Here is a 20,988-nt window from a genome sequence, read left to right as displayed (position 1 = left end):
GCAGACAATCATGCAAGGCCTGGGAGAAGATGCTGGGGCTGTCTATGAACCCTTGGGGGAGTCGTGTCCAGGTATACTGTACTCCTCTGTAAGTAAAGGCGAACAGATACTGGCTGTCAGGATGCAAAGGGACGGAGAAGAATGCTGAACACAAGTCAATGACTGTGAAATGGGTACAGTGAGGTGGGATTTGCATGAGGATGACAGCTGGGTTAGGCACTACGGGGAATTGGCTCTCAACTACCTTGTTTACCCCTCTCAAATCCTGCACTAGTCTGTAGCCCCTCCCCCCGCTCTTTTTCACAGGAAAAATGGGACTATTGGCCGTGCTGGAAGTTCTAATTAGGATTTCCTGTTGGAGCAATCGTTGGATCACTGGAAATATTCCTAGCTCAACTTCAGGTTTTAAAGGGTATTGCGGTATTTTTGGGGCTATCCTGCCTTCTTTTAAGCGGATTTCTACTGGAGCTACATTTGCCATCAGCCCAGCATCTTGTCCATCTTTAGTCCAAAGGGAACTCGGTATTTGTGCTGTAATTTCAGCTACCCTAGATGGATTTGATTCTACAACAGTGGAACACAACATTAGCCTCTGAGGACTATCCAGCATATCTTGCACTTCTTGTGTAAGATTTCTAGGAGTGTCCAGAAATACCCCATCGGGGGTGCAATAGATGACACATCCCATTTTGCAAAGTAAATCTCTACCCAGGAGGTTAGTCGGGGCCGCTGCAGCCAACAGAAAAGAGTGTTTGGTATGCAGAGGCCCGATTGTAACCTCCGCTGGTTTCGTCAGTGGGTAATGTTGTATTTTTCCTGTTACCCCAATTGCCGCTACTGATTGGTTAGTGAAACCCAAGTGAAGAGGAGTGTTGAGAACAGATCTGGCCGCCCCTGTATCAACCAAAAAGGTTTGTCTTACTCCAGCTATATCAACCTTCACCTGAGGTTCCTCTCCAAGGTGTTGTGTTAGTCTAACTGGCTGTAGGATACAGGTATGACCTGTTTCCTATGGTCTGACCTGGGTTGCCCTTAGCACAGTGTCAGCCATCAGATGGGGAGGAGGCATGTTGCGTGACCTGTCTGTCTCCTCCCATTGTCTAGGGGCTGGGTATCTCCGTGTCTCACCTTTGTGAGATTCCCATTCTCGCCTATGTGTTTGGTAACTCCTTGGGTTTCCTGACCTACATTGTGCTGCCATATGTCCCTCCTTATTGCAGTTGTAGCAAATAATGGGCTTTCTGCCTGTGTCCCTGGTGTTTCGTTGTTGGTATGCAACTTTGTTTGGGGCATTAGTAAGGGCTTGGATGCTAACCATCATTAGTTTCTCAGTTTGCAGTTCCTTGCGCTTTTTAATGTTGCGGTCGTGGTCCACAGCAGATTCCCGTAGGGCATCCACTGTCATTCCACGCCAATTTGGGAAAGAAGTTTGGACTCTGGTTCTCAGGTTTTCGCTAAGCCCTTCCACCAGCACAGAGACAATCAGCTCCCTCAGGTGGGGGTCGTCCTTAGGCTCGGAGACACCAGTGTACTTTGATACCGCCATCAAACCCCGGTTGAAATATTCGCTAGCTACTTCACCATCTTGTTGTTTGATAGTGAATATCTTGCTATATTCCACTGCTGCAGGAAAATACACTCCTAACTGTACATTAATCAGGCGTATATTTTCCTGGTTGATCTCATCATTTATCTCCTTGTCCACTTTCAATCCACTATCCTGAATGAATTTCGGGATGTCAATGTGAGTGGGGAGACAGGCCCTCAACATGATTCTCCAATCCTTGTTGGTGGGCTCATCAGAGTTTCCCAGATCCCTTACAAATTTCCGGCACAGAGCCAGATTTTTCCTAGGATCAGGGAAATCTGTAATGATGGACCGCAGCTCTAACCGTGTCCATGGGTTTAGCATGGTCATCTTTCTGGTAGGTATCACACCCTCTCTGTCTGCCTTACCATAGGGAACCTCCAGTGTGCGTACAGGGTATGTTTGTACCACATTCGCATTACTGGGACCTGCTTGGGAGTCATTTGTGTCTGTGCTGTGTGGTGCATCATTACCTGAGTCCAATACTATGCTGTTGGCATCAGCCGTCTCCTCCTCCTGTGCTGGGGCCTCAACAGCGGGTTGAGCTTTTCCCTCAATCATATTTATTGCATGAGAGACGGCCAGTGCCAACAGCTGCTCGTTTTCCTCTCGGGTTTCCTTGTAAGGGGATAAAACAGGGTACAAGTTAGTAACAGGTACATGATTACTTAGGTCTTTCTTATGAGACATTAACCCCTTCGGCACATATGGGGGTGGGGGAGCTGATTCTAGTGTGGCAGCGGTTGCATTTGCATTTTTATTGTGGCTGATTGCATCAGGTATTGCCAGACCTCTGGTTCCCCATTGTTCCTGTCCTTCCTTCTGCCACAATTTAAGAATATTTATATGCTTCACTCTCTCCTTACGACTGGAGAGTAGGCATATTTCATCTTTTACTGCCGATAAGATTTCTGGATCGAAGCTACCAACACTGGGAAATTCTAACTTGCTGCCTTGTGTCATTTTTCTCCATTTATTTTGGTAAACAACTGCGAGTTCACCGTGCTTCCTGCACATAATAAAAGCAGCCGATCCTCTTGGCCGGCTTGCTTCCTCCCTATCCTGCACGTTATCACAGCGTGACCCGTTATTACCCATAGTTACAGGAACAAACGTTCACAGCTTAATAGATAATCGGTGGGTTATTTCTTATCTGAGAGCTCCCCAACCACTCACTTCTCCACACAGCGACACTTCAACGCAATCAAGCGAAGAGCCCACAATGCGAGGTAATGTTACTCAATCACCAAGTCTTTCAACTAGCAGCGAACTTCTAGCCAACTTGCTTGATGCGGCACAATTTTTCCAGGGTATAGCAAACTTGCTTTCCTATACCCCCAAAAATCGGATTTCTAAAGTAGCTAATCGGAAACAAGTGCGTTCCGATATATCTTCTTGTACCCTCCTAGCGGAATTAATTCCACTGAAGGGGCAGTTCCTATGGGCACGTCGTCACGTGAACCCGGGTCCTAACTGGACTGTCCTACACTGGACTACACTGCGCTGAGTCGTGCCGTCACACACCCGTTCGCCTCAGTTATTTTTTTACACTGGGCGCTAGTTACACCTAGGTCTTATGCTTATTTTTGAAATATTTCTGTACAGAAAATTTTCCCAGGCCGGTAGCTTTTCACTAGATTCTTATGCAGGTATAAATCCCTTATAATAAACTATAGGAATCTATTAAAATAATGCTTGAGTTGCTTGCTTATGAGAAAATGAACAAAAAGAAAAACTTATTTTCTTTTATTAATCACCGCTTTATTCGCAGTATATTACTATACGGTTTAAATAAAGCTAGTGGTTTAATACTGTTCACTTCTTAATTCCTATGTGTGCTGCATGTGCAGTACCAATGAACAGCCACGTGTGTACGTGCGCTGTTCACAGGCCGCCGATGAATCGGCCACCCACGTGTTCTATAGTGTATTTGCAGGGTTGCGCTCGGGTTTCGCTATACGCAGTAATTGCGTCTAAATGTGGAATAAGTCCCTTAACTCTGTCCGAGATTTACGTACCAAGATGCGAAATAAATCCCGCACTTAATCCGTAAATCACGTACAAAGATGCGAAACTTTCCCGATGTGGGCACGTGCGCGCGCACCTTGCGTAATACACAATAGACGCTTTACGTTACTGCAAAAGGCCCAGGACTTGTCGCCACGTGGCGGAGTCCCTGTTTTTGCGGTAACTAACAATAAACAATTATAGTTTTGCACAGAGGGGATCCTCTATGTACTATAATAAACACAGATTCCACGTGTGCGAACCTTATCGCACGTGGTACATATACTGTAATGAACAAGCAACTCAAGACACTATACCCCGTTAAACTACTTGTGGCAGGCAGAAGTACAGTTTACTACACACTTAATATATGCTTTTAAACACGTGGCTTTCACTTATTGTGCCCCGGGTTTCAACGCTAGCACTTCCCGAACCCCGCACCGCCGCGGACCTGGCCTATCCAGCAATGGATAATACCTCCACCCTTTTGCTGGTATAGGTCGGGCCGCACGCCTGGTACTGAGTTCTGGAATGTGAAACGACCGGACGATGTCCCCAATTGTTAATGCTGATGTGATATGACCAGGGAGACAATAAGTGGAAAGCGCAGGTTACGTAATGTGTCCGTAACCTGCTTACCCTTTATACCTAGCTACGTGCGAACAAAACGTAGCGCAGCGTAGCGTACCTTTTAATTGTATGTTATACACTTAAGAACCAATACCTTGATAAGAGATCTCTTCGCAGGACTTTGTCTCTAATTCTGCGAATATACTTTAAAGGACAGAGTCCGCAATGTACCTTATCGCTATTATGCGAATAACCAGACACGACCACTGAATAGAAGTAAGGAGGTTAGAACTCCATATAAAAGGTTGTATTAAAGTCCCTAATGGACAAAAGGGGGTTACAGAAATAAGAATAAACAGGTATAACAAGTGATACAATATACTAACAATGAATACTAACAATCTCTGCTAAGGGGAAAGAATACAATAATACAAGACACAACCAGCCAACAATACTACAAGGATAAATACCGTGAAATGCAACCGTTACCCGTCTTACTCTAGTATGCGAAGCGCCGTCCGGTCAGAGCTCACTATCGTTCAGGAATGAGCGATAGTCCGGTAGGAAAGTCCAGGGAAGTTAGTTGTGCCGAAGTGACCGAGCCTGCTCCGGGTCGCCTATCTTATAGGGTCAGAAGGGGGAGGTCAAAGGCCATTCTCATTGGCCAGAGATCATATGTCCGGTCCCCTGTGATTGGGGGTTAGACGCTGTACCTGGTCTGACCAGGTGCAGGGGAGTGAACTTTAAGAGTCCTTTGTTCGGTGGTTTCGGCGTCAGCAAGGATAAGAACCGGTTTTATCTAGTTTCCTTTGTTAACTACTTTCAACAGAAACTGTCTCTGGAATATGGATTTAATCCATAACTATCGGACAGTGTACATTGCGAAATATTCGCAATGACCGGAATACTCCGCATAATGAGCTGAATGGAACGGTACTAAACACGATATAGACAGGTGTGTGCAGGGCTAACTAAGCTATGTGTGGCGTTCTAAACCTTTTAACTATTTTCATTTCGTGTAAGTGTGTTATTATGAATTTTATATGTGATAGTATGTCTACCCTTCAGGTCCACATTGTCACACATACTCGGGTATGGAAACTTTATTTGCGCAACTCTGCGAACCAAAATGGCGGCCATACTATCACAAAATGGCGTGTGTGTACCTAGACTTCCACAGGTGGACACTCACAGACACGCCCAGAGACAGCATACAGCATGCAGGGGGACACTGTGCATGTTCTCTGGCACCACAGACTCCAGAAGTTCATTTTAACCCCTGAAAGCCTGCAATGTGTGCCATGTCTTGGACAAATGAGGAGGTGAGAGAGCTATTAAACATTAGAGGGTAAGATGCTTTCATATGCCTTTTATTTTGTTTTATACAAGTAAACAAAGGCTGAAACACTACAAATGTTTTGTATCTTAATTATTAATAATCAATAATCTAATGTGAGCCTAAAAAAGGCCATTTTCAATGCTATTCTCATAGAAATGCAGGGTCATCCCGAGTTCAGTGTGAAAGGTGCCGACCCGGGTTGTTCCTGCTTCAAAAGCATGTGTGAATGGGTCCCAACACGGGAATGTCCCTGCTTGTCCCTGGAATTTAATTCCCTGGTATGTCTCTGCATTTCTGGTGTGAAGGAGGTATTATAGGTACTCTCATCCAACGTCCACTGACACTAGGCAAATGGAAGGACATCTGATTCCTATTGTGATTATAGTCACAGGATTACTTTACTATCCCTTGACACTTGCTAATATACACTGTAACATTACATAACAGGAATTCACATCCACATATTGAATGACCTTTAGATTAAAGAATAATACTCATGATTACTTATGATCTCCTTTTTGTTCAAAATGTCATCCTTTAGGACACCATATTGTTCTACTACCCGACCATATGTTCTTTTTTTGATTAACAAATACAGCCATACCAGTGTGATTTACATAATACTATATTATCCAAACTATTGGATAATTTAAAACTGGCTGTTACATCTATTTATTTTTTTATTTATTTTAATTCTCAAAACTTTCTATTGAGGGTGATTGAATATACATATTTTAGTTTATATCAATAAAGGTTATATTTTAATTGTTTCAATTTATATAAAAAGTGCCCCAAAACCACATAAGATTCCTCTCTGTCACTAGAGTTATATTTAATTATGTTGGTCTCCACTATTAAACATGGAGATCTTAAGTGATTATTTATTCTCGGGACCTGCTGTCCCAAGAAGAAATAAAAATCCACAGTACTTATCCACAGTACTAATTAAGGGAACACGTCAGATGATGTGTATGACAAGTTGCTCTGATCTGTGGCATTGGACAGCATATCGTCTGATATGTACACAGCTTATGATTATTTGTCCAACTAACTGAACAAACCGACAATTGTGTAAATTTTCTTAATCACTGATTGGAATGAAATCTGGTAATATATGGGAGTGAATGATCATAGATTATCTTCTTCCAAACACTGAAAAACTGGCCATACTAGTGATTCAGACAAATTGGGTAAATCTTCTTTATTTAACCAATTTGTATGAAAGACCATTTTTTTCCCATTTACATTAACAGATTTTCAGTCCAACCAAAGATTTGATTGGTTCGTTGTTTGATTAGTTGGACAGATAATCTTAGCTAATAAACCTAAACATATGTTCAACCAGAAACTAATTGGTTGATTGGATCAAAAATCTAATAATTTATCGGAACTAATTACAATAAAAATGCCAGAAAAAAGTTAATTAAACCCATTTGATACCAATTTTGTAAATGGATGTTTTTGTCAATTGTCCAGCATTTTTGTCATCGCTGTCCCCCAAAATACATGTTTTTCGGGGCAAGGTGGACTGCAAAAATTTAGTGTCACACAATTGTAAGACATTCTTCTATGGAGGGGCAAAGTGTCCAGATTTACCTAGCTCCAAAATACAAAGCATTCCGGAGATTGCCCAGCTGTAGGCATTTGTCCGCTGTAGCCTATGGTGCTGGTGACTGTCATCATCATCAACTGCTATCTGCACCTGCCCCAGACTGCTCATAGATAATGTGACTTTTACAGGTTTAAATACATCTGTGTGTTGGTCTGCAGGAGATCACAACAGCACGAACATGATGTTACTGTACTATGTAAGAATTACTCTTTCTTCCCGTTCCACCAGTGTCATGCAAATCTGCCTACATACAAATGTGTGCCCTCACTTCCTGGGTATACACAGGGCAATACATTTATTTATGCTAAACATCCATTTGCAAAGCGGCGGGGATGTTCGGACCACTGGGGGACAGGCATTTGCTCACTCAGGGCGAGATGGCTCGCTAAGCAGTAATTTTTCACATCTTAGTGAGTCAACCAGAATCACCCCCAATGTTTCATACAGTATGTAAACATTGCATTGATGTGCTCAATGTTTTTGCATCAATAAAATAAATAGAAAAAGTGACAGCCTAGTAACATGGAAGAGCCATGGTGCGGGAGGAAGAAGGCTTCTGAGGGAGGAAGACGGCAAGGGAGGTGGGTGGGAGAAGCTGCAGCCCCCATCTGTCCACCAGTATAGAAGAGATGCCATGGCCAGCCTTTCCTGCTGTAATCACAGAGCCAGTCAGTTTTGATCCATCTAACAGCACAGCTCCTCTACTCAGCCGCCAGTGTCCTCTCAGCTTCGCCTCTTCTCATCCGATGCAGCGGGGAACCTCCGAGGAGCTCCACCTGCTGCGGTCCCTTCTGTGCAGGCTGTAACTCTCAGCCATCTTGATCAAAGGGAGTGTTACTGGGGAAGCCTGGGCATCTCCCTGTCACAGCCCAGCATCTTCGCTCCTCAGCCGCTGCTGTCAGGTAAGGTTGTTATCACTGCCCAGTCCCTCAGTGCTGCTCCGTCTTTATAGCCCTTCACCTCAATGAAGGCTGACCTCAGCAGTTGGAGCCGTGCTCCCCATTTTGTACTCTCTCCTCTAGGACCAGCAGTGTCTCCCACTCTGGTCTCGAGCCCTTCTCTTTAATACACATGCGGCCCTGTTTACCCCCTTCTATTGTGGTGGTACTGTCTGATCCATGGTCTCAGGCCTGTTAAAGTAAATGGCTGAGACCATTTAGGCTCAGTTTAACTTCCCTCCATGAGGGGGACTTATAAATTTCCCTCTGTGAGGGTTCAGGTTACTTCCCTCTGTAAGGGGTAACAGCAAACAAATACATTATTACATTTTAAGCATATTTAATTATTACAACAACATGTTGTAAATCAATTATAACACTTTGAAAGTATCACATAACCCCTGGCAATGGGCATGTACCTCATGGCAACAAGCATGTAGGTAAGCGGCACTTATGTGGTATATTATGTAATATGCGTTACGGTGTATGGTATAATGTGCAATAGGCATTACGACATGTGGTATATGTAATGGGAATTATGGCGTGTGGCATAATTATGTAAGAGGCATTACGGTGTGTGTGTGTGTGTGTGTGTGTGTTATAATGTATAATGGGCATTATGGTGTGTGTGGTATAATGTGTAATGGGCATTATGGTATGTCGTGTAATGGGCATTATGGTATGTGGAAGAATGTGTAATGGGCATTATGGTGTGTTGTATAATGTGTAATGGTCATTATGGTGTATGGTATAATATGTAATGGGCATTATGGTATGTTGTGCAATGGGCATTATGGTATGTGGTAGAATGTGTTCTAGGCATTACAGTGTAAATCAGCCATAGGTTTTTAGGGCAAAGTCTATAGTCGTGGTGGGATTTTTTTTTGGGGGGGGGGGCAGAAATCCTAGTTTGGGCCCTGGTACAAGTAGAAAAATGCAAACAGTTGCCTGGTTGGCTGGTGCTGGTTGCCTAAAAGTACACTCCTATCATATCTTCCAGTAGCCAAAAAATTATGCTGGTGATACATTTCCGAACAACACTGTTTTATATTTACATTGAAAAAGAGTTTAAAAATCTTAATTCATCAATCCAAGAACGTCAGTAATCCACAGACCCAGCTCTTGTCACAGACAAATGGCTACACAAATATAAAATCAATTATTAACAGATTAGTTGTTGGTGCAAAGTAAACAGCAATCACTTTATGAGGAGTCAGCCAGAGTGAGATAAAGGAGCAGAGTTATTGAAGATGAGGATGTACTGTATGCTGCGCTGCGCGAGCAGATCAGGAGTTGTTCCTTTGTTGCAGCTGCAGCAGTTCCCTGCATAGAATAAGCTACACCCTATACAGCCTCATCAAATGGCTGCGAGGCACTTGTTTCCTATCGGTATATATTTTAATTATAAAGTCATTCTACTGACACTTTATTTCATTAATTCACTCCTGAATCATTGGTGTCCTTAGTGATGTTGAGGGCTGACGGGTTTTATGACGATGGAAAGCTTCAGGCCAGTAATATAATACAATGTCATGTGGTGGGTTCATTTTCTGTAACTCTAGCATGCACTTATTCTAGCAAATTAACTAAATTCAGCCAGACATGAGAGTGCCATGCATACAGCGTGTGCGTCCACATTCCTGTGTGCTACAGTCCTCCATACTTAAGGCTGAATGTAATTAAAACACTCACTTACTCTTACTCCCAAGGTTTTAGTTAAGAGACTGACGTCCTTTTCTAACGTATTAACAGAAACAGCAAATGGTTTAGATTATTCTCTACAAAGCTCCTATGGTCACATCCACATTAAATTAAAATGTACTTGCCACACTATTTATAAATAGCAAACATTACTAATAGTACTTATGGGGAGGGGCCTTGGACTGCACACCCTAAGTCTAAATTCAAAAGATTTGTCGTTCCACAAAGAACAAAGAAATGCTTGTACCGTAGTTCCACAGGCCAAGGCCACTGGGTTCCTGAAGTGACCGATGGTTATTCCGATGATTCAATGATGCGTCTACGTGTGCATCAGCAGCAGATCAGAGACGGTGGCAGGAGTCTACTTAAACAAGATGCCTCCTGTGTCATTGGTATATATTAACACAGTCACTGTGTACATTGACTGCAGATGACACAAAGGTATGCAACAGGGTAGACACACCAGGAGGGCTAAAACAAATGATTGAGGATCTAGATAGATTAGAGAAATGGTCAAGAGAATGGCAACTACAGTTTAATGCCAAAAAATGCAAAATCATGCACTTGGGTTGCAAAAATCCAAAGACTCAATATAGTATAAATGGCACTATAATGGAAACTACTGAGGAAGAGAGGGATCTAGGTGTCACTATTTCAGGGGACTTAAAGGCAGGTAGGCAATGTAACAAAGCAATGAGGAAGGCAAGTCAGATGCTTGGTTGCATAGGGAGAGGTATCAGCAGTAGAAAGAAAGAAGTAATAATGCCACTCTATAGGTCATTGGTACGACCTCACCTACAGTATTGTGTTCAGTTCTGGAGGCCATATCTCCAGATATAAATACATTAGAGACTGTACAAAGAAGGGCAACTAAAATGGTGCATGGCCTACATCACAAAACGTACCAGGAAAGACTAAAAGATCTTAATATGTATACTTTAGAGCAGAGAAGGGAAAGGGGTGACATGATAGAAACTTTCAAATATATCAAGGGCTTGAACAAGGTACAGGTGGGAGACATTCTTCACAGGAAGAGGAGCAGCAGAACACGAGGACATGCACTGACACTAGAGGGAGGAAGATTCAGGGGGAATGTGAGGAAGAATTACTACACAGAAAGAGTAGTAGATAAGTGGAATAGCCTCCCATCAGAGGTGGTAGAGGCAAATACAGTAGTACAATTTAAACATGCTTGGGATAAGAATATTGATATCCTTACAAAAAAAAAGATCAAATATGGTTTGAGGTAACATGTTTAAAAAAAAGGGGCAGACTAGATGGGCCAAGTGGTTCTTATCTGCCGTCAAATTCTATGTTTCTATGTTACATCTCTGAATCAGGCCCTCAGTTCTACTGATAATGGCAGCAATACACTGACAGAAGTAGTAAGTTATGGGCAGGGCCAGATTAACAATGGGCCTGAAGGAGCTACAGCTCTCCAAATAGGCCCATTTTGTAGCTGAGGGCCAGGGCTTTCCAACAAGCCCAGCCCCGCATCTCTAGCCCACCGGGAACTGGAGATACCGACAGGCAAACCTGGAACGTTTTCCCCATAGGATAACATGGGAACTGCTAATTCCGACCTCCACCCGGTTCCAACGGCTGCCAGTTCCCCCAACAGCATCACAGAAGCTCGAAGCCCACCGGGAACTGGAGATACCGACAGGCAAACCTTGAACGTTTTCCCCATAGGATAACATGGGAACTGCTAATTCCGACCTCCACCCGGTTCCAACGGCTGCCAGTTCCCCCTACAGCATCACAGAAGCTCGAGGTTTATCCCGTCGAACCCAAATCACTGGGCCTTCATTCTGATACCTGGTCCATATGGGTTCAGTGGTTCTAGAGATATATATTTTTTTTCATTTCTGAAATGTAATTTCATGGCTGTTCATGTTGTTTGAGGACAGATTTCTCTGGAACCAAAAGGCCCAGTTTCACGGGACCAAAATCATTCGAAGCCTACATGTAAATGGGTCAGTTGGTTCTGAAGATATAGCTGGTTGTTTAAAGGGGTGCGGGGGTGGTTTTCTCTACCCCTCACACCAGAAAATGCAGGGACTAGGCTGGTGTAAAAGGGGCCAGTCTGGGAATGTCCCTGCCTGATCATGGGACCAAATTCCTGGATAAGTGCCTGCATTTTCTGGTATGAAAGGGGTATTATATCAAATAGCTGGGACCTACATTGCTCTGAATACAGCTGGGCAGCCCCCTGCACTCTGCCCTGCTGTCAATGGCTGTCATTTCTGCCCGGCGGTTGCTGTCCCCCAGTTACCACGAGCATGTATTCCCCTTTGGCAATGAGCATCTATTCCCCTTTGGCAATGAGCATGTAATCCCACATGGCAATGAGCATGGAACCCCTGGCAATGAGCATGTAGGTAAGCAGCACTTATGTTGCATCATTTTTAATAGGCATTATGGTGTTTGGCATAATACGTAATGAACATTATAGTGTGCGGCTTAACATGTAATGGGCATTATGGTGTAAATTTTTAATGCGTGTCTTTTCACGCAATGTCCCTGTTTATGAAGCGTATTGTGCATTATTGCTCAATCTGTTTGGTATAGTGTGTATTTTGGCTCAATCCATGTGGCAAAATGTGAATTTTGCCTTAATCTGTGTGGCAATAACGTGAATTTTGACTCAATCCATGTGGCATATTGTATAAGAGGCAAGTACAGTATAAGGGGGTTACTATTGTGTTGCATGATTTGTATAAGGGGTATATGGTGTAGTGAATTTAGGTGACCACATAAAAGGTGCTGAAATGTTGTCTACCAAGTTTTCGACTTTCAATTTTTTTTTTATGACTGGAGTGCCGCCTCACCCCGCATATATTTTAGGACATCGGCATCCTGTGGGTGCACACCTTTGGAGGGCACCCGCCAATATATCTCCCTGCATTTTTCATATGCCCGCCCCCTGCCTTTTCCAGGCATATATAATTAGTTGAAAGTATTTACACAGATAGAAACACACCCATGAGCAGACCACCCAACCAGAACACTGGTCACGCCCCCCACATTATTAGGTGCTGGCCACTACTGCTATTATTGTGCATAACAGGCCCTTGATCATTTTCAGCTCCAGGCCCATTTAGACCTTAATCTGGCTCTGGTTATGGGACCAAGTGACAGCAAACGATGAGCACCGGTGGTTCACTGCTGACGTCCAACTTTCACTTGGGTGCATATTAATAAATAATTGCATTTGCATTGGGCTTAATAGAGGCACCCAAATTGTAATGAAGTATGCGATTATAAGTGCATAATTTATTAAAGAGCACCTGCAGGGATAAGGGATCCAAAAGGAGGCAGTCCCTGCCATGTGCTCTGAGTGAAAGCGGGACCAATAATAATAAGTGTCTTTTCTAAAAATATTCTGCTCTCACCATTATAATCTTTAGCTTACTCAGTATGCAATAGAAGTGGTGTGTCATATTTTGTTTCTGTACATAACAAGCTTCGGTCACACTGGATAAATAGACCAGCAATTCAATGAGACATTCTTAAGGTGGACACACCCTAGTGTGAGTTGGCCCGATCACCTGATTCTGACGTATCGGTACGAGAAATCAAGGTCAAGCAGTCAAATCACATATATTTCTGATCTGCTCCGATGCACCATCCATTGCGCATTGCAGGGCTGAATGTAGGGCTAATTAAATCGGACAGCCTCTGGCAGCACTTGCTGGGATCACATGTGATATATCACACGCAAAAGGACTGCATGCAATTCTGTTCCGCCCCCTGGGAAAGTCCCACGCGGCTTAAGGGAGATAAGCTGGCTCTACACTGCTGTGAAAAGTCGTATGGCTACCTTTAGTTCTTCACCTATCGATTCTCTGCAGTATCTAAATGACTAAATGGATTACATAATTTAAGGCCTAATTGGATTGGTATGTATGTTTGCGACAGTTGCACTTCTCCTGCCCATCAGAGAAAGTAGCTAATGTATCATCAATATAAGCTAACATTTGCACCAGTGGCGTAACTATAGCACCGCAGCCCCCGCGGTCGCGGGGGAGGCGCTGTGCATATGGGGGCGCTGGGGGGGCTGCGGTGCTATAGTAATCCCCCCGCCCCCCATCCCCCGCCTGCTTACCTGTCCGTGCGTCCCGGCTCCCCTCCTGGCTTCAATCAATGCTATGGAGACGGACCACGATAAAATGGCCGCCCCATACAGCAGACTGTTCTCTGAAACTGTCTGCGGTATGGGGGCGGCCATTTTATCGTGGTCTGTCTGCATAGAATTTATTGAAGCCAGGAGGGGAGCCGGGACGCGCAGACAGGTAAGCATGCGGCAATGGGGGGAGGGGGCACAGGGGGCACGGGGGGGAAGGCACGGGGGGCCGGGGGACGGGTGGGGAGGGGGGGCGCCCCCCCATTAACGGCGGGGGGGCGCCCCAAACAAAGCTACGCCGCTGATTTGCACCGTAATAGCCCTCAATTCCACCCGCAAAATGCCCACAACACCTCAGGCACAAGTGGATCTGGTGAATGAGATATGTACCACTCTGAATAGCCATACAATTTGCATATGCTTAGCTATGGTGCATGTGCAGCTAGAAAAAAAAAAGCAAGATCTGTAACACTTTAAATTAGGCCCATAGTATTTTCACTCTTCCATGGCCCAACCACTCTGGGGATTTAAATGAAACATACACTCTGCTCTAGCTAACAGTTAAGGGGAGTACACATGGTGCAATGTACTTACAATTCAATCCCAAATCGGGATCGAATCATGCTGCACCGTGTACATATTCGATTTAGACTATATAGCACAGATCTGTACTATTTAGTCTTGCCTGCACAGTCTATTTTTCTATTTGATTTCGATGCTACGGAGCCCCGCATTGGGATCGAATCGAAATCGAATGTGTGATATAAGCAAAATCGAATAGAAAAATGTGTGTACGCCCTATTAGGATTAGTGAATATGTTTACTTATATAACTAACATCTGCCTTGCCCAGTGGAGCAATGTCAGAGATAAGCTGTGCTCTGTTCCCAAACTTCCCTCTTAGGACCTTATTCTGGTCCACACGTAATGCTGCGAAATTTGCAGCATTGCGTGTGGATGTAATGCCGCCTGCATGGCCGCCCCCTTCCCCTCGCTTGCCCAGTTCCCACAGGGCTGCGAATGGATGTTTAGCATAAACATCTATTCGCAGCCTTCATGGGCGGATCCAGGAGAAAATGACAGCGGGTGCACCATGATAGGGGAGGGGGGGTGATAGTGGTGCCAGTGTGCCCGCTCAGAGAGTAGAGAGAGAGAGATAGAGGAGGAGAGCAGAGAGAGGGTGGTAATGGGATTATAAATAGGCCCTGGCCTTTAAAGTACACAGGCCCACCTTGGCGACAAAAGTGAAGGATGTGGTTTGAAAAAAGGGGGTTTGGCCTCGTGAAAAGGGGGAGTGTCCTTGAGTGTAGTGTACCGCACCATATACCACTTCTACACATTATGCAACAAAATAGCAGACCCAATTATAGGAAATGAGCCCAAATTGGTGTAGTGTACCACACCATATACCACTTCTACACATTATTGTACACAAAATTCACATAATGCCACATGGATTGAGCCACAATTCAATAAATGCCTATTACACATTATGCCCCAAACCATAATGTCCATTACTCATTATGCTAAACACTATAATGTCCATTACACATTATGCTAAACACTACAATGTTCATTACACATTATGCCACATGTCAAAATGCCCATTAGACAATAGATCTCAAATCTTAATGCCTCTCTTACACATTCTACACAGGGTAAGGTAATGCTGTGCAATGGGAGGGATAGGTTTAGACACTAGTGGGGAGGGTAAGGGTCAAAATGGAATGCTCCCCTCATAATTGGAGGGGGAAGGTGGCGCTTGGACTTGGGCTGGATCACTAGCAGCTGCTGTAGGTGTCAGGTTAGTCAGACCTGAACTATGCAAATACCAAAACGAAAAAGAAAGAAGCAGCGCTGACTAAATTGATTAAAATCAAATAAAACAAAATTGGACTGATTTTACATGAAAATAAATACATGTTATTACATACAATGAAAAACCGTAAGGGGATTGCTGGTATTAGATGCGGATTGGCCTCACATGTAAAATTGGGAAAGGGGGTGGGGGGGGGGCTGTCTGTTCCTATAATGCCTTGAATCAGGACCATATAAAGTGCAAGTGCAAGAGCTGAATTACCGTCCACCTGTTAATTGAAAACTGTGATGAATTTGGTTCCTCCCAGGGACTCCAGGCCTGAGTGCACTATCATTATTAGACTAAGATGCTGAACATACATTGGCTAAACTCATAGTGCAAGCTTAAGATACAGCTTTATTATTGATTAGTTAGGTAGGGTAGCAAGTCTAACCAATAATAAAGCTGTATCTTAAGCTTGCACTATGAATTTAGCCAATGTATGTTTAGCATCTTGATCTAATAATGATAGACCAATTAGAAACCTGTCCATTCCTTGACAGGTGACCACTATTCACCAATGAATTAATTCCATCTATTACATTAGGATTCTCTATTTCTAATGGTTTCTTTATGAAAATTAAACTAATCACAATATGATATTTTATGTTTTAGTCTCAACCTCCTCCTCCTCATATGTTTATTATATTTTTATAAAAATTGGACTGATTATGTGTTTTATTGTTTGTCACGGGCGAATTACGATCTGAATGCCCAGTCATTTCATGGGAACACCCATGAAACGCTGGGTGCTCCGATGGGTGCGACCCCTCACTGCCGCACGCACTGCTAGGTGCGAACGGGACAGCAAACTTGCAGTTCACCATGCCCGCTCCCACCCGGCATTTGCACATGCCTATGCGCAGATGCAAAACATCGATCTCCCTTGCGAAAGCGCAGGTGGTAGCAATTGATCCAGAACAAGGCCCTTAATATATGATTGCCATCACCTAGAGTGAAACTCCTTCTTATAAAATAACTAGTTCAACGCAGGTGACGGCAATCATAAAATAAGAGGGAAGTCCAGGAACTGAGCATTTTGACAACATAGATGTTTTGATTTTTAAAGGCAGAAGCACATTACCCATCTATCCACCTGCATTTTTAATCAAGAGAGCACAGAGCTTGGTTCCTTCCTCCTACCAGTATTATTTGTTTGCGGGTCAAATCCATTTAAAATATATACTGGCCCATTGTATTAATAACGACAGTAAAAAGGCAGCTGGAAGCCAGGGCACATGAACCTACAACAATGGCCCGCTGACCCCTTTGTAAAGCAGATATCTAGAGACATGTTGGTAGCAGGAGAAAGTGCTAAATATAACCAGGTAGACAGTGATGAATTGACACTGTTAAATATCGACCACTTCAGCAATCAAGCAAGGGTTATAGCCAACAACATTATTCAATTTTGTCTTAAATCATTAAAATGTGAACTATTTCAAACTCAGTTCTAATCACTGATACTTTTCATCTTTATATAGACCCCAAAGTCCATGTCGCCAACGGTCTGCTAGAACTTTGGGAAGAACAGCTGACTCTGCATTTAAGCGTTTCCTGTGTATTGAGGTATGTTAATATCGCAATGCTGATGTTAATCTAAACAATGCAGAACCCAAGATAATATAACATTATTTCTATCTCAGATGAAACACGAACTACAGTCTTGCTGTCCATGTGGTTTCATAGGTAAGGCATCAATTATACAGCAATGTGCCTGTAGGGTAAATACTGTTAACAAAACGAGTAACTCCTATAAAGATTGTCGGAGAAGGTGGGGGACACTAAATTGCCTTGGGGGCTGCACCTGCACTGTGAGCTGCCAGATGGACAGAACTGAACTGTGTTTTACAGGATTGTACGTTTATAACTGTATCAAAACTTGCATTATAACAAAAATGGTACAATTTACTCTATTCCATAAGAGGGAATTTTGGTTTTATTTCATAGAATGGAAGTTGATTATGTTTATTATGTTATTCTACAAACCTACTGGAGGTTTGATGGATAAGAAAAAAATTTGCATAAATGTATTAGTTGTGCATATCTATTAATGCAGGTGCCAGTGACCAAAATCTGGGGAGCTTTATTAATCTGGTTGAATTCACACCTCTACTGAAGTTGTTATGGTTCTGAAATGGGAGCAAAAAGATAGATTAATGGGAAAGTGGGAAGGTTGGTGGACTCCTTACAAAGAAATAAGGATCAAATAAGGTTTGCGGTAACATGGTTAAAAAAGGGGGCAGACTAGATGAGCCAAGTGGTTCTTATCTGCCGCCAAATTCTATGTTTCTATGACATGCATCAGATATGCCATTGCTTTGGGGCCCAGAGGCTTAGCGGACCCCAGGCCCAGCTCATATAGTTTTCTGCTAAGAAATTGCCTGCTAAGAAATTGGGTCCGACCCATTGAATGAAAATGAACAGTAGCGATCTTTAGCACTCCCTGTCAGTATGGCCCTTATTCTGATCGGTGCGGACTTTTCCGCATTCTTTCGGATGGCGTTTTTTAGCCGTCTGCGCATGCGTGGAGAACGCGACGCGCATGTGCCACACATGGTCTCCGTACTTGTTCTCACTAATCCCGTACAGAACTGTGCACCGCATACATTCGGCCAATAGGGGTGTGTTATGGGCGTCATGCGGAATGACACAGGGGCGTAGTTTAAAAGTGGGCTAAACTGGGCGGAAACATGGGCGGACACGGGGGAGTACACATATATTGGTAGGCGTGCATTCGGACAGCACGCCGAATGCACGCGAACAAAAAGGGAAGAAATGTGCGGTGTCCAAAAGGTTACTCTTGCTTTGCGGACACCACTCGGTCATGCGCTAGGCAATCGGAACGCCTAATCAGGACGGACGCACCTCAACCAATGTCACCTGAACCCAATACAATCACATACTTTACCCATTACTTGTTAATTACACGCTTCTCACTGCTACAATTGGAAGCATTGCAGCTTAAAGGGAACATTACATGCTGCACTTGTCACACACTTTAACATTGCAAATAATGCACACAACTTAATAATATTAATACTAATACACATGCCACTTCTGCATGTCTAAATTAATACAGACATTTGTGGGGCCAAAATAACATTTATTAAACAAACTTAGGCAAAAAATGAAAATACATAACAAAACAAATGGTACCATACCAGGACCAAATAAAATAATAAAGAATAAATAGCCACAGCAGAATCATTGGGAACACATCAGGTGGCTTCACAACAAAAGTACAGCACCAACACTTCAAGTACAGCACACTGAAACAGGGCAACAGAGGAACCAAACATGACATTTGAACCGAGGGCAAAAGTGGTGACCCTGGGCACGGATTTGGACACAGGCTGCTGACACACACAGCTCAATGGAAGATTTGGGAAGACATAACGGTGGAGATTAATGGGGACACAAGTTCATTTGCGAGCACGTTTGGCCCTGGCAGGCTCCTTGCCACGTGCAGCAGCTCTTGTGCCTCGTCCACGGCCAGAGGCTGATGGTGGCTCATGTGGAGCGCATGCTGGTGAGGGGGTGGATCTTCTTCCCCCTCTGGCAGCAGGGAGTGATGAGGATGGTAATGCACCCGAAGCGGGTGACATTAGGGCCCTATTGCTGTTAACTAGCTCCACCATAAGTTCATTATGGCGGAGGAGGAGGTCGTTTTGCTGCAGGGCTTGATCAGCCAGCACCTGCAGGCTACCAGCAATAGCTTGTTGGCTGCCAGCCATAGCTTGCTGGCTGGCACTCATAGCCTGCAGGCTCTCAGCAATACTCTGCTGGCTGGTGGTCAAACCCTGCAGCACCTCCTCGGCCCTACGCACCCGCTCGAATGCCGACTCTCCCTGCTGCACAATACTATCCAGCACACGGCCCCACATGGACAATTCAGCCGCAGACAATCCCGGCGGCTGCTGCACGGGCCTGCTACTGGGGCCAGGTGGCACAGACTCCACAACCTCCTCAAGAGAATCTTGACCAAGCGGTGGCGATGCTGTTGAACAAGAAAATTGAAATTACCACACATTCCATGCAAAATGTTAAACATCTACTTATGGCCTTGCAAATAATTACCTTCTAGAGTAGAAGCCATCACTTCCGCTGGGGACTCGCTGTCTATAGTGCTCACCCCCCGGACCTCCTCCACTGCTATACAGCACTGGGCCATCTCTTCCAGGGGGGTGAGCTTCAGCTTGGATGGCATGGGGCCAGCCCCAGAGGTCTGGCTGTGTTGCCACCGGTCGGTCAATTTCTTCTTGAGGTTGCCTTTGAAGTCGTGCCACCTGCAATCAAAGTGTACATATTAATACATGTAACTCCTCATGTTTGCTGTAGCACCCATTGCAATCTGAAACATAATACAACATGTGGCTACTGACACCAAACTTACATTATATTCTTTTTTCAAACCAATCCTTAGAAGATACAAAAACAGTCACCCTCCAATAACTATCAATTCAATGTCATGGCCTACATGTCTGTGCGTCCAAGCAACGTGAACACCCATTGCCCAACTAGATCTAATATTGATTGTAAACATTACTGGACTTGTACTACTCTAATGTAACACACATGTACTTGCCTCTTCTTAACATGCTCTGCCTGTCGAACTTGTGGAGCCACTGCATTAATCTCCGCCGTTATCTCCTCCCAGATCTTCCATCTCCTTGTGTGTGTCAACTTCACCGCTGGACACTCAATTAAATCACGTGCCCGGGTCACCAGGATGTCAAGCTCCCGCGGTTCATATGCCATGTTTCTTGTTGTGGGTTCCCGTGTTGCCCCACTGCGGCCACGGGCACTGGCACGGGCACTGCCACTGCCACGGCCACGCCCACCGGTTGCTGTACCTGAAGTGCTGGGCTGGCTACTCTGTTGGGAAGCCACCTGCTGTGTTCCCAATGATTCTGCTGAGGATGGCCCAGCTGCTGATTGGCCTGCTGTTGACGGGCCAGCTCGGTCCTCTGGGTTGAGGGGTACATAGGTGGTGTTGGCCTCCATGCGGGCCAACAGATTATGCACCACCTGCTCTTCCTCTGAGTCTGACCCTGCCATGTTTGCAACAAGTGTTTGCCTTTCTAGGACCACTTTAAATACTATTTCTGTAATTGGCGTTAATCAGCTGCAAGCTGCGTTCCGTACGGCCGCGTCCCGTACGCCAGCGTCAACCGTGCGGCGCATACGGGCCGCCCCTTGGTGTGGAAAAATATTCCCAAAAAACCTGGCAAACTCAGTAAGTCTGAT

At 44.3% G+C, this 20,988-nt stretch overlaps 1 long non-coding RNA gene across 1 annotated transcript in view; it reads left to right on the top strand.

Moving 5' to 3' along the window:
• The window catches only part of LOC146079689 (uncharacterized), a 99,921-nt gene extending 82,614 nt beyond the window's left edge, over window positions 1-17,307 (top strand). The window contains exon 3 of the long non-coding RNA XR_014474700.1: window positions 17,223-17,307. This is a non-coding gene — a long non-coding RNA (uncharacterized LOC146079689). The remainder of the gene's footprint in view (window positions 1-17,222) is intronic.
• The last annotated feature ends 3,681 nt before the right edge of the window (window positions 17,308-20,988 follow it).

Source organism: Crinia signifera, chromosome 5, assembly GCF_055691185.1.
Source record: "Crinia signifera chromosome 5, ASM5569118v1, whole genome shotgun sequence".
NCBI lineage: Eukaryota > Metazoa > Chordata > Amphibia > Anura > Myobatrachidae > Crinia > Crinia signifera.
Note: the sequence above shows the minus strand (reverse complement) of the source record. Positions and strands in the feature narration are given on the sequence as shown.